We start from the raw sequence: 780 nt of genomic DNA, 5'->3' as shown, positions 1-780 counted from the left end.
TTAAGTTAGCAAACGCCATGTTACCTCGATTTGACGGTTCTGTTTCATGCTCACAGCACTACCAGCTCGTCTCAGATGGCGCCAGTGTAGCAGTCTCTTGTACAAGAGACTGCATACTAGTACAAGTGACGGCCCATGCAGACATTGCGCGTCGGACTTGGATATACAAATGACCAGATTGTCCAGTACCGTCGAACCATGAACCGACTCACAAGCTTCCTCTCAGGAGACTATGAGCCCGTGAAATGCGCTTTATGGGTTGGTGTCAAAAACTGGGTCGACACAGCGTTAGACAACTATCGTGAGCACCAAGTGCCTCCCTTTTGGATGCAGATGCGCTTCGTCCAAACCATGAATCACGCAGAAGCGCCGATCCGGCCGGAACGAACGGCCAAGAAGCACAACCGTTTCAGAACGTTCCCGGAATGCGAAGCCCTTTTGCACCAATCACGCTGCTACTGCCGGTATCTTTGCCACCAAACTGACTTTTGAAGCATGTCTTGCCGACAATTGCCCTTCCATACGTGGCGTCCATCCCTAAACTGCACTGAACTATACTTCTTGCAAACCCATATTTTCATTATCGACACTACAATTGTACTGTACATGTATGCTCTTTGATATCCAACTTGTCTACTCGAGTTCAAACGATTCGCGGTAATCTTTGCTACGGACTGAGCGCTAGATTTTGGTCCAAGCCGCAATCACTAAGCCGACCCGCATGATCAATAAGAAACAATCTTAGATTCACACGATCAACAAGATATTTTCTTATTGTGA

The sequence above is a fragment of the Saprolegnia diclina genome (genome assembly GCF_000281045.1).
Source record: "Saprolegnia diclina VS20 unplaced genomic scaffold supercont1.116, whole genome shotgun sequence".
NCBI classification, from domain to species: Eukaryota; Oomycota; class Saprolegniomycetes; order Saprolegniales; family Saprolegniaceae; genus Saprolegnia; species Saprolegnia diclina.
Note: the sequence above shows the minus strand (reverse complement) of the source record.